Below are 11,439 nucleotides of genomic sequence, written 5' to 3'. Positions count from 1 at the left end.
TGGGACTTTTAATAGCCAGCAGCTGTCTGGCTGCTCAGTGCTGCATCTGGGAGGCAGCGTGCTGTTCACACGGAGGGAAAAAAGACAAAACTATTGTTTGGTTTTCTTAAAGGACGCCAGTGGTTTACATAAAGACATTTGAATTGTTTGAATAGGAGGAAAGACACAGGAGCTCCTTATGTGCCCGTGAGAACCGGTATATTGTTAGCAGAAGGCAAGGAGGGAGTGATGTCATTCGCCTGTGTTTAAGAGCAGGTGACCGACTGCCATTAGGAGCGACTTTCATGCCAGGCGACACGGGCACTTCATGAGAACCTGGATTCATCCTACTCTTCTGAGATGAGCTCTACTTCAGGCTAAAATGAATCATAATAGTTTTCCTTCTCACGCCTGTAATCCTGGTACTCTGGGAGGCCGAGGTGGGAGGATCGCTCGAGGTCAGCGGTTCGAGACCAGCCTGAGCAAGAGCGAGACCCCGTCTCTACTAAAAATAGAAAGAAATTACATGAACAACTAAAAATATATATAGAAAAAATTAGCCGGGCATGGTGGCTCATGCCTGTAGTCCCAGCTACTCGGGAGGCTGAGGCAGGAGGATCGCTTGAGCCCAGGAGTCTGAAGTTGCTGTGAGCGAGGCTGATGCCACGGCACTCACTCTAGCCTGGGCAACAGAGTGAGACTCTGTCTCAAAAAAAAAAAAAAATGTTTTTCTTGCAAGGTTATAATTGTAATTTTCTGCATGCACAATCATTTTTTTAAAAAAATATACTTCTTAAAAGAATTGTTTGGACAGGGAAACATCTGCTTTTGATAAATTAAAATGAAGAACTAGGATCATTATAAGAGTACTTCAAACAAAAAAAAAAAAGGATGATGCCAGGATCGTAACAGGTGGAATGGGGCTGCCTTTAAAATGATATGCTTCCAGGCTATGTGAAAGTGAAACATAAAAACTACAAAATACCGTATTCACGCTGATAATCCTCCACGCTGAGAATCAAAGTTGTTTCCTCCACTCCTTGACTTTGCTTATGAAAGCTTGCTTGGGATGACAACCATAATATCAATATATTAATATAATGTGGCAGGAGATGGCAAGTGCTACTCTTGCCAAATCTACAATGTTGCAATTATTGTAAAAAGGTGACTCAGGTGCTCGCCGCTCTGCTCCTGCCGTTTCCTCTCATCTCCCCGCTCTCTGCCTTCTTCCCCACGTCCCCTGAGACCAAGACGCGACGGCAGCTCATCCCTCAGCCCCGCATCCTTCCTTCCGAGCCCCGGATCACGCAGACCTTACAGGTAACTTGAAAGGCATCTTCTGGGCATTTTAGATTACTATCAAAGGCCCCAACTCTCTCTCTCTCCCTTAGAAATATGGGTTTTTGACCACTAGAGAAAAAAATATGTTACCTACTAAATTCTGTACAATCTTCATCGTTAGTAGATACAGAGAATCGGAACGTTAATAAGCATCGCCGGGAAGAGGGGCTGTAAGGTGGGACGCAGGAGCCCGTACAAGTCCCTACGATCCTCTGCACGGAGGGAATGGCCGTGGGAGTCCGAGCTTGGGGCGAGGGTGACCCCGGCCCCTGGGGAAGCAGGGGTCTCCCCCCGCCCCTCCCTCCCTCCTCTCCCTTTCTTCCTCCTTCCCTTCCTTTTTCTCTTTCTTTCTTTTCTTCTCCCTTTCATTCTTTCTTTTTTGAACTATAACATGTAGTCAAACATGTTTTTCTGCTACCAAAGGAGCATGGGGCATCTTCTGTCCTAGAAATTGTTCAACATCATCTATTTTCTATGTTTCCATGATGCTGATGGTATCCTGGAAGTTTTTAATAGAATCAGTTAGTCCTCAGACTGTTCCTGTGAGGCAAATTTGAGTTTTACTGAAGTTTTATAAAAATGTCCACGAGATGGGTCGAGGCCTGTTGCAGACCCACGACGCCCAGGGCTGCCTCGCCATGTGCTGGCTCTTCCCTCGGGGTGGAGGGAACCGTGTTGAGCCGGCGAGACCCCAAACACACCGCGCAGAGTCATGAAGAGCGGCACACGGAGAAATGCTGAGTCGTACACAATTAAAGGCTAAAATGCTTGTTAAAATACTGAATGGAACCGGCTGAGGGGAAAGGGAGAAATCAATATGTCTATATTTATCCTATTCTCCCACATTGCCAATCGGTTTCAGACACCGTTGCTACACTAGCCTGTTAGCAACCCCATCCCCAAATCGTAATGGCCTCCCTCGTCCAACCATGATTTTCATATCAGAAATATGCGTGGGTCTCTTTTAATGAAACGATTCTCACAGAGAACCTGAGCAGATACCCCTAGACATACAGGGCCTGAGATTCCTAGTTTAAGAAACATTGATGTGTTAATAGAAACCTGGGCTGGGTGCGGTGGCTCACGCCTGTCATCCCAGCACTCTGGGAGGCCGAGGCGGGAGGATCACTCGAGGTCAGGAGTTTGAGACCAGCCTGAGCAAGAGCGAGACCCTGTCTCTACTAAAAATAGAAAGAAATTATATGGACAGCTACAAATATATATAGAAAAAAATTAGCCGGGCATGGTGGCGCATGCCTGTAGTCCCAGCTACTTGGGAGGCTGAGGCAGGAGGATCGCTTGAGCCCAGGAGTTGGAGGTTGCCGTGAGTGAGGCTGACGCCACGGCACTCACTCTAGCCCAGGCAACAGAGCAAGACTCTGTCTCAAAAAAAAAAAAAAAAAAAAAAAAAAAAACCTGATTATTACTTCTTTACATTATCTTTTGCCTAAAAGATGTTGCACGACAGAAGTTCTGTCTTTCTAAACAGAGACGCTGGCCTGTGGATGGCACTCCCGGCTGCTCAGTCCTCACTCTGGACGCCCACCGGACGTCCTTCTTCTGTGCCGCAGGCCCGGGGCGGAGGCCGAGACAGATGTCACTGGTCTTTTTTTTTGAGACAGAGTCTCGCTCTGTCACCTGGGCTAGAGTGCCGTGGCGTCAGCCTCGCTCACAGCAACCTCAAACTCCTGGGCTTAAGTGATCCTCCTGCCTCAGCCTCCGGAGTAGCTGGGACTACAGGCATGTGCCACCATGCCTGGCTAATTTTCTCTCTATATATATTTGTAGCTGTCCATATAATTTCTTTCTATTTTTAGTAGAGACAGGATCTTGCTCTTCCTCAGGCTGGTCTCAAACTCCTGACCTTGAGTGATCCTCCCGCCTCGGCCTCCCAGAGTGCTGGGATGACAGGCATGAGCCACCGCGCCCGGCCTCAGTCACTGGTCTTGACGCCAGCACTTGACTCTCCTGCCACCACACCTCTGTGCACACTCTGCCTTCAGTCTGGAATACTCTTCCCTTTTCTTATTCCATCTTTCTCCTCATTTTCCCTTTGCCAGAAATTGGGTCCAACAGCTTCTTCTTGCACCCTGTCCTAACCTCTAGCAATCTACTTTCCTCGGATTTCCCAGAGCAGTTTGTCTGTGTCTCCCTTATGTGGCAAAACATCCCACTGTATATTGTACTTAGCTGTGTGCATGGCCTTGCGCTTCTAAACTGCAAACAGCTACAGCGTAGGATCCGCATCTGATTCTTCTCCTGCAAGCATGTAGCACAGTATCGTGCACATAAAAGGTGCCAAATAAGAAATCAAAGACGTAACTCTGGGGCCCAAAAAGTAGAGTGAAGCTTGAGCAAAACCTTGAAAGACTGGAAGAATGTGGAAAGCGGCTGAGGAAGGAATTTTTTCATAAGGAACTTAGTCAACTTCTTGCTCTATATCTGAGCTAAGGATTAAACAAATCAGGAGGAAAGATACAGCTACCTCTTCACCTTATTCCTAAAATAGAGTTGTTTCCTAGGAGAAAATTTGTGCCATTAAAGAGAAATCAAACTAAGTATCAAGGTTTGTCAATGGAAATTTGCCAAATACTTTATAAATCAAATAACCTTCATTATCTACCATGATTCTTGTCCCTCACTGTCACCTCATCTGTTTCTGTCTTTTCTGCAAGGCTCCACCAGATAGGTACTCGTCCACTCTTAATAAACTCACCATCTTTGTCAGAAAACAGAGGAGCTCTCATTAGAATATCACTATGAGAGGCTTATAACTTCTAAACAAAGTGTTGTTATTACCTTTCAGAGTCTTCATACGGAGTGGTGAACACCACCAGTTTCTCATCTGTGTTCATGAGCTGTCCGCACGGAATCTAAAAGAAAAAAAAAAAATGAAGGACGTGAGGCTCAGACGTGTCTCAAATGAAGTTTACTATGTCAGTCACTGAAAGAAAAAACACCTGTTAAATTAATGCGTTTTTTTTTTTTTTTCATCAAAAGCCATGTTTTTATTCTCATGTCTTGTTTTCAGCCCGGCCAGATGCGAGAAGACAGACCACGAGCTCACCTTCTGCCGGGTCCTAATCAAAGGTAAAACACTGGGTGTAAACACAGGCTCGGGGCTTTCAGTTAAGGAAGATGCTCATGACAGGTAGAAATCGTCCAGGAGCAAATGAGAGAAAGCCAGACATTCCAACACAGAGAGTGGAAAAGTTGTCCAAGTTGTCAGATGGATGTGTTTGTAGTTTAATTAACCGCAGGACAGAAATGAGTTCTCCAGAAATGACCCAGGACACCAACAGCCTTCTTCGTGGAAGGCCGTTCACACCAGCTTTTTCTCCAGTAGGAATGAATGATTATTTCCATGATTTTCAGAATAACAAGGGCTCTGGTGATGCGATCATTATAAGAGGAGGAGGAAAAAGTGTGCTTAAGGCACAGAATTTTTTCATTTCCCATTTTTTCTATTTGATATAATTTGCAACCTAAGCACTGAACTGTGGACAAACATTACCAAGACAGCACAGCACAGCACCTCATGGGACTTCCAGTAGAATCTTGAGGTTGAAGAATTTGAAGATTTGTGTAGGGTTTAAAAGCCAATTCATGCAGGCAATTAACACATTTTAAATGCATCTGGAAACCACTCATTGCTGTGATCCCATTAGAAAATTTAGAGGGTTAGGTTTATGGGAAACATGAAGCCAGCTTGTCTGAGTTTTATGTTTCTGTTTAATTGTAACAGCATCAAAAAAAAAAAAAAAGAAAGAAAGAAAGAAAGAAGAAAACAACATTTGTTAAAATACTCCAGGAAGGATTCATTTCAGCTATTGGCAAGCTGTCTGTATATAGTGTGGGAGGGTGCCTTTTTTTGTTTTGTTTTCAGCTTGTGACAGCTGTTTGAAAGTCATCTGTTACCACCATGGTCACCAGTTACGAGATGAAAGCCAGTGTCTGTCAGGACTGTTGTAGGAGTTGGACCACCAACTAGAACAGCTATCTTTTATTAATAACTATGCAGGATTGCAAGACCGCCCAGCCCTTACGTGGCACTCGGGAGGTGGTACACAACTTCACAAATTCATTGAACAGAAAGGCAAGTGACATGCTGCCTGATAGAGTGACTTCTATTTCTGAAAGATGAAGTTTTAAAAATTGAATTAATAAATGAAATGAAATAAATTTGTAGGAAGGGTTTTTAAATGTCCTCAATTGTTTTATTATTCCTAAAATTACTTTTAAAAATGCTAAATTTCCCAGCACATCTGAAAGTATACATGGATCCTAGCGCATCAGGGAATCATAGAATTTAACACTTTAGAGAACACTCCAGGAATCACAACACCATCATTTTACCATAAAGGAGACGTAAGTCCTGAGAGGACAAATGACTGGGCCAATGAACGGCTGAGCTAGGAATAGACACCAAGCCATCTGACTGTAGTCCATGACTTTCTATGATTGTTCCATAATTAAACATCATACAGATGAAGTTTTAAGTTTGAGGTAAAATGCGATCTATTTTTATACTAATATATTTTAAAGTAATATACAAAACTTTTACATTACAAATACACCTTATGAAAATATATTTCTTAAGCAGTACCATTGCATTATTTGAACTCTGGTGGTAAACCCTCCAAAAATGCCATGTGGAAAGAGAAATCTCCAGACTTAAAATTTTATAGTTTAAGATTCACAAATAATACCTCCAAGGCACTGGAAACAGACAAGACAGGTACTGCCTCAAAGGTATTAATTATTGTACTGAACATTGTATTTCCTTCCTAAATTGCCTTTTCCTGGGCTGGAATTTTACATTTGTTATTATTTTGTCAGGAAGTAACAGTATCAACTGGTGATAATCGGAAAAGCCAACATCTCAGGCATAATGATAATCTCCAATTGATCTATTTCCACCAGAATTCTTTCCATTTCTACTGACAGAAGTGTTTTTCTAACCAAACAGTGACAAAGGAGACAATTGGACAAAAGATGATCTGCAGTTAAAGGGCTTCTCTTTCAAGTGGAAGCAAATAAAATGAAGCCCACCCTGAGGACACAGGCCTTGTCAATATCATTGCCTCATTTCTTTCAGAGGAAATAAACAACAGAAGGCCAGGATTGAGAAAACATTTCGGTGCATCTCTAACTTTATCTCCACTAATTATGAGTCAGGGTGGCATCAAACCGTAACATAAAGAATTCTGCTGCAGTTTTCTCTCCTAATTTTCCACTGAGCAGAAGCCCAGAATCAGCCTAGATGCGGGGGTGGGGATGCGGGGGTGGGTCATGCATGTCCTGAACTTTTGCTGACTGGAGTGGAGACCTGGGAACGGGACCCCTGCTTAGACAAACCAGGACACACCGTGGTCTGGACGCCTCATTCTAGTAGCACACGGCAGTTACCTCTGATTGTGATTCCTTAATTTCTTTTTTTTTTTTTTTTTGACAGAGTCTCGCTTTGTTGCCTGGGCTAGAGTGCCATGGTGTCAGCCTCGTTCATAGCAACCTCAAACTCCTGGGCTTAAGCAATCCTCCTGCCTCAGCCTCCTGAGGAGCTGGGACTACAGGCATGTGCCACCATGCCTGGCTAATTTTCTCTCTATATATATTTTTAGTTGGCCAGATAATTTCTTTCTATTTTTAGTAGAGACGGGGTTTCACTCTTGCTCAGGCTGGTTTCGAACTCCTGATCTTGAGCGATCCTCCCACCTTGGCCTCCCAGAGTGCTAGGATTACAGGTGTGAGCCATCATAAGTCACTCTTTATACCTAAAATAACCAGTGTGTATGTTCAAGAAGCTTTATCCCTAGATCAGTCATTGTATCTCCAAAAATATTAAAAAAGAAAAAAATCAAAAGGACTCCACTTAGGCTAGAAACAGGAACAATGAAGCATATCAGGTGACTATAAGACTAATCTAAACTTACATGTGCGAGGCTAAGATACCATTAAAATATTTTAGATAATTTCTGTGCAAAATTAGCCAAATGTTCAAGGTTTTTGAGAATATGATGTCATTTAAAAAAAAAGCATATGTTGTAAGTTTTCATTCATTTATTTCCTCTAGAAAATATCCCTTTATGCCAAAAAGGTACTTAAGGAGTTTGATGGCAGTGTGGAAAAACTGGAGGAGAGGAAAATCAGACACCACGCTCATTTACAGGAAAGGCTCAAGGGCAATTGAGAATGAGAAGGAGATTTTTGGCTACACATTTGGCTAAACCAAAAGAAAGAAATACCCAAAAGAGCCATAGGTGTTTTTTTTTTTCCATTTCATATTTCTGAGAAAGGTGTCAAATCAGGGACTTTTATCACCTATTTCCTTCTAAGAAGTCCTTTTGTTTTATAGCAATAAAGCTTTTTCTCCACCACAGATTCTCTGTAGCTCAATCACATCAGGGCACCCGCATTTCTTCTATATGCACAACTGACATTTGGGCACCGAAACTGGAAAAGTTCTTGAACTAGGAGTCAGGAGACCAAGACTCTGTCTGTCACCAGGGCTATCACTAAATTCGCTTGTCCCTGAATAACATGTTTATCACCATCTCTGAAATGGGAACAGATTGGGCATTATCATGGCTAAGAGTCCTTCCAATCCTTACATGCTGTGAAAATTTTTCATTTTAGGATTATTGTAATATCGCTCTTGATGCGTGGGTCTTAGAGGCTCAGTGAAATAAATATTACCAACGAGCTATTGCTACCCTGTGCAGAAGATATTGTTGCCCACAGAATAGTCCCTCATTCTGCAGCAAGACCAACATGTTCTTACTCTGGGTCTGTACTCAGCTCTATTTTGGCCAATGTTCCTTATTGTGAGTTTCTACTGAAGAATTTTATTAAAGTTCCCCAAATTACAAACTAACTTTTTAAAACATGTCTATTAAAAGGATGATCGGATCCACAGTCAAAAGATGTGGATTCCAATCTATTCCAAGCTCTGTGACTTTGAGCTTAAACACTCTGAGCTTCAGTGTCCTCATCTGCAAAGTGAGGATGATACTTCCCTTCTTCAAAGAAAAAAATACAGCGATTTAGACAAACAGCTGCATTTAAAAGCAACTTCCAGTTCAACTGCACTACAAGATCATTTTTCTAGTGCTGCCTGGCAAATAGCAAGCTCTAAACACAGGTGATGAAACTGAAATCTTGTTTAATCTTCAAAACTCACTGGAAACCCTGTAGATAAAGTGATTTTTATGGAACATGAATATTATTAGATACATTATTATTTATGAATGTTGGTTGTTCTGCTGAAAAAACATCACAAAATGTGGTATTAAGGATGTGCTTGTTTTATGGGAATATGCTTCAGGTGAAACTTGTTTAAAAAAAAAGGATCTTTTTCATATCTTTTAGAGGTGAGCCAGCCTTGGCCATCCTTAGGCTTCTGCTGACCGTCCTCCGGAAGATCCTCACACACTTGAAAGGGTAGTAAAGGCCAACTTCAGCCAATTTATCAGAAATATTTATACACTAGATTTTGTTTCCAAGTAATAAATTTTATTTACAATTATATATTAATTTTGAATGCATCTTAGCAAGTAAGGGCCAAATTAAGACCTAGTCTTGTACAAAAATAATTCAAACTTTACTGTTGGATTAGCTCTAATTATTTCATGAGAAAGTCAAAAGATGGCTGGGAATACAGGGCACCACAAAAAACTAAAAGAAAAGGTAAATGCCTTATTATCTCACCTGCATTTCATCATTGCCATGTAGATTCAGAGGACAAGGCGTGGACATCACAGCTATATCCTAGAACACCTTTCTTAGCTCCTGTACCATCTAGCCCAGCAGGTATCTATCTGCATAATCGTTACACAATTTTTTCTACTCATGTTACCAAAACACATCATGAGCCACTGCAAGGAAAGAGTATAGTGTATTCTGACCTGCACCAAATTTTTAGCAACAGAAGTCATATCAGAAACTATTCTTTCAAAAAAAATATATCATTATTATTAGTATCAAAGTCAATTAGTTGTGCTAAATCTAAATACCTAGGGCTACACAGACATCGTCTTGTAATTTTAACATCCCAGTGATTATCCCAAGATTAACGAACACAAAAGACTCTGCTGTCTCAATTTCTCAGATGAAAATAAATGACTGTTGAGGTACAATGAGGAGTAATAATGACCGATCTCAGCTCTGTAATTCTAATTAATACTCTCTGCTGATAATGAAAAGTTGAGATGAGACTTGTCCCTCAGCACTGGATTTCAGATACAGAATCTACCCTTTGACTTTTACCTGCAAAATTCAAGATCCTCTCAAATTAATTCTATTTCAATGTTAACATTTATGGTTTTTTTTTTTAATTTTTTTTCTTGTTTTTAAACAAGCATCAGAAATTAGAAATTTTTAATTTCTAATCAAATTAGAAATTCATCTTATCGTTTTGACCCATATCTAGGCAGGATTAAATTTGTCTACATTAAATACTTTAAAGTTAAGAATCTTTCTACTCATTTTTTCCAGTTAAATGATGTTATGTATTTCTTTTCATTATAAATAAAATTTGTCTTGATACTGTTTCTATATTTTGTTTCTCTCTACAAGAAAAAAGGGATATACATTTTCCAGTTAAGCTGAACAAATGTTCTTATTTTAATATCTACAGTTGTTTTGCCTTTTGTAATTAAAAAAATGTAAGCTATCTTTCCAGAAGATTTTTGAACTTTGTAAGTAAAGAGTTTGTGAAAAATGGCGATGCATTCTGTAATATTGAAGAAAACAAGTGAATATGGCAACATACTGAACAGTGGGCTGAATGTAGTAGCTAAGCATACACTCTGAGTCCCATCTGGCCATAACCTCGTCTTTATCTACATTTATTGACACCAAAAGGAAACATTTCAACATATTTGCAATTTAAGATATACCTTATGGCCGGGCGCAGTGGCTCATGCCTGTAATCCTAACACTCTAGGAGGCCGAGGCGGGTGGATGGTTTGAGCTCAGGAGTTCGAGACCAGCCTGAGCAAGAGCAAGACACCGTCTCTACAAAAAATAGAAAGAAACTATATGGACAGCTAAAAATATATAGAGAAAAAATTAGCCAGGCATGGTGGCGCATGCCTGTAGTCCCAGCTACTTGGGAGGCTGAGGCAGGAGGATTGCTTGAGCCCAGGAGTCTCAGGTTGCTGTGAGCAAGGCTGACGCCACAGCACTCTAGCCTGGGCAACAGAGTGAGACTCTGTCTCAAGAAAAAAAATAAATATGATATAACTTATGACTGTGAAGGGGGTCATTTACTTTCAAGTGCATTTTATCAATTATGCTACTTAATACTACATTACAGATGATGCCCTTTCTTCTTGCAGAACACATGTCATGTTAGCAAAGGCAGAGGATGGTTAATTTTGATTACTTAACACAATAATCTATTAACTGTGTACTAACTGCCCCACTGTGGCAGTTTCTCTGTTATCCAAGGTTTTTTACATTCTTAGATCAATCAAAGGATTCATTTGTTTGGACTGTGCATTGCAACCACCAGAACAAATTTCCATATGGTGTTTTTATTTTAAAACCCTAGGGATATTTAATCTTGGCTGTGTTTTCAAATAAAATTGATTTTTTTCTCATGCTCTGCACAATTTCAGTAGAAAGACATTTTTTATCCTTGCTTTTTTCAAGAGTTGAGGACGTGTGTGAAAAGTGAGTTTCTTTTGTTCTACAGCCTCATCGCTCAGGAAACAAATCTTTGAAAGAGCTAAATTGTCACAACTCTAAACAGATGGGAAAACAACTAACAGGTTTTCCTCTGAGAATTCTTTATTATCTAATCTTAATGAGAGATCGATATTTAGAAATTAATAGTTAAAGAGCTAAAGAGTAAAGCGTTAAAAAGCAATTTTTGAAAACAGTTAAAGTGAGGCCTAAGGTTTTATCTTCAGCAGGAAGTATTGAGCTGACGAAAAACTGCAAAAGTGTCTTTGCCTCCCCTCTGCCCACTTCAGTCACCCCCATCCCCACCGCCTGGATAAAGAGACCCACAGGCCTGTTAAGGAATGAGAGACCTCGATTGATTAACCATTGATTGATTGATTGATTAAGTACCGGGGACTCTTGCCTTCCTCTTCCAACTGTTCCACAGGGCTC

The 11,439-nt window shown here is 40.8% G+C and overlaps 1 long non-coding RNA gene across 1 annotated transcript; it reads left to right on the top strand.

The window, feature by feature from the left end:
* Nucleotides 1-1,219: 1,219 nt before the first annotated feature.
* On the top strand, nucleotides 1,220-4,747 carry LOC123627655. The gene is made up of 3 exons (XR_006731398.1): nucleotides 1,220-1,299; nucleotides 4,127-4,256; nucleotides 4,361-4,747. It is a non-coding gene; the product is annotated as an uncharacterized LOC123627655 (long non-coding RNA).
* The last annotated feature ends 6,692 nt before the right edge of the window (nucleotides 4,748-11,439 follow it).

Source organism: Lemur catta, chromosome 26, assembly GCF_020740605.2.
Source record: "Lemur catta isolate mLemCat1 chromosome 26, mLemCat1.pri, whole genome shotgun sequence".
Classification (NCBI taxonomy): Eukaryota; Metazoa; Chordata; class Mammalia; order Primates; family Lemuridae; genus Lemur; species Lemur catta.
This window is presented reverse-complemented; position numbering and strand designations above follow the sequence as displayed.